We start from the raw sequence: 2,669 nt of genomic DNA, 5'->3' as shown, positions 1-2,669 counted from the left end.
AGAGCCACACCGGCCAGGCTGTAGCATCCATTTTGATATGTGGCTTAATTTTCCTTTAGTACTCTGTACAGTTGGCATTATTCACTGACTATTTCCTATCCTGTCTCTCCAAGAAGATAGCATGTCCTTCTAGGCAAGGACTGTTTCATGTCCTCCCTTTATATTCCTTCTCTTCCTTTATGTGCTAATATTTTCCCACCAAATGCTTGCTGACTTGAAGATTTTATGACTAATCCATGAAGAGTGAGTTGAGAGGAATATGAAGCTATGGAGACATCTGCAGTGTGGTACTTATGAGCTTCAGCATGGAGGCTGACCGGTATGGATCATATCCTGGCGCTGCCAGCTCCTGTGTGGCCCTCTTATGTTACCTTCTAAATGTCTGCCTCCTCAGCTGGAGATGGGACTGTAGTGAGGGTTAGCCGAGAAAATGCATGAAGAGTTCTCTAGGAAGATGTCCGGTGCATAGCAAGTGCTCAGTGAGCAGGAATTGTGATTTTTCTTGTCCCTAAGCTTTGAAAGTTATATCAGAGAGAACAATGAACTTCTCGAATATGTTCCCTATTGAACTTGTCTGAGGCTTCCTGGACCGTGAACCTATCCCAATACAGCATTGCAGATGATCTTATATTAAACCAGCTTGTGGGGTTTTCAGTCCCTTGAAATTGTGGAATAAATGCTTTTAAACATATAGAACTGAGGGTTGTATGGAGAGCCTGTGAGATTGGACAGGGGGAATGAAGCTAAGGCTTTTGATTATTTCCTGATGGATACTTTTCACCTGGCCTTCCTTTGTTTCTTCCTTCCTTCCCCTCGGGTGTTGAAGGCTTATCATGAAAATGAGTTAAAAGATCAAAAGAAATCATTGACATACTTAGGTTAGGTGTATATAGGTATTTATAGATTCTTTTAAATCTTCAACATTTAAAACCTGAGTTTACTGTCCTTAGTAAACCATCACTGGTTGATTCCTGTTCACTCACTCTATTTTTAGCCCATATATTTTATAGTTGCAACATGAGGCAAAAGCTCCTGTTAAAATCTTGATTTTTCATTCAGCCTTTCAGATGTGGGATTTTAAATGCTGAATTACAAGTGCTACTTTGTAAATTCCAAGATCATCTCTCACTATTTATATTTTTCTTTATTTCATCATTTTAAAAATATGTCTCCTGATATGTCTCTGTTATGGAGATGGAGAGATGAATAAGATATAGGCCCTCCCCTCATCTACTTACATTATGACCTACTGGATTGTAATGCTCTATTGTTATAAACTATTTTGATTTCCAACGATGCATTTTAATACTGTCTTAATTTTAAAACCATCAGGGAAGTTTTCATCTGCTAAAGGGAATGTGTGTGTGTGTGTGTGTGTGTGTGTGTGTGTGTGTGTGTGTGTGTGTATAGTAGTAGTAGTAGTAGCCGGGTGGGGAGTGATGTGTAACTCCTGACTGGACACTTGAGTCAGAGAAGCAGAAGGAATCTGTGCTAAGAGAATACAACCGAGGCTGTTTCACAGTGAGGGGAAGGAAATCAAATCCAGGATTATTGCTGTAACTGAGAAATAGCCTCTGGGTACTTTGAGTAGATGAGTTCTTTAGCTACTCCTTTCAAATGATAATTTATAGCTCTTTTTGTTTTTCTGAACTCATTTTATTAGGCTTCTGCTTTCAACATTTCAAATAGAATAATGAAGTTGAGAGTCACTGTTATTAGCTTCCAATGGCCTTGAGAAGTCTGCTTCTGTGACTGAGGTGATGATGGCAGACTTGGCAAGGAGCTGGGAGGTTATGTTCGAACCTTCAAAACAAAACAGAGTAGAGGCCACAGGCAGTCCAGGTGAGAGGAAGCATAAATTCTACCCATTAGCTGCTCAAACTCCACTGGCCTGAATGGGCCTCCTTTTGTGGGGGGTTCTGAGGCCCCCTGGGCTGGCGGATTTATGTCAGCAGGAGCAGTGTAGTAGAAAGAGATTAAGAACGCTTTCAAAGGACATGTGAGTGGGTTGCTCCTCCATCTGATCGGTCTGGGACACAGAGCTCAGTCTGTGAGGACCTGGGCTGGTGCCAGCGAAGGGAGTAGGGCAGGCCTGAGGAATGGAAGGTCACTGGCCAGTTGGGTATTGTGATAATTATATCCTTGTTTCCTTGAAGGTACCAGCGTCCTTGATTTTCCAGCTTCAAAGAAAGCTGCCTCTCAAGTAGGGGGACATTCACACCTGCTTTGCTGCAGTGATTTCTGCCTTCCTGGCTGCAGACTCAACAAGTCAACAATACGTCTGTGGACATTTCCAAGGTCATATTCATAAGCCAGACACGGGAAGCTCCTCCTTTGCCCTTTATTCCTAAATGCAAATGAAAAGGTTAGTGTGCCCCATGAGAATTCAGCAGTGAACCCAATTTAATGGTTCTACCTTAACTTCGGATACTTTGTAGGTCAGACACTATAAATAATCACCACCACCCATGTCCTCAATCCCTTCAATTCTCACCCCTCCCCAAAGGGACTGTCACAGGAGCAGAAGTCTAGTAATTAGTAGAGGTGTCAATAGACAGGATACCTGGAATGTTTTAGTTTTTCTTTTTTCCTGTCCATTCATCTGCAGAGAAGCTGTGCCAGTAACAGTTAGGAAGTACAAGCCTAGCTCTGCCTTTCACGTTTTCCTT

Source organism: Myotis daubentonii, chromosome 9, assembly GCF_963259705.1.
Source record: "Myotis daubentonii chromosome 9, mMyoDau2.1, whole genome shotgun sequence".
NCBI lineage: Eukaryota > Metazoa > Chordata > Mammalia > Chiroptera > Vespertilionidae > Myotis > Myotis daubentonii.
Note: the sequence above shows the minus strand (reverse complement) of the source record.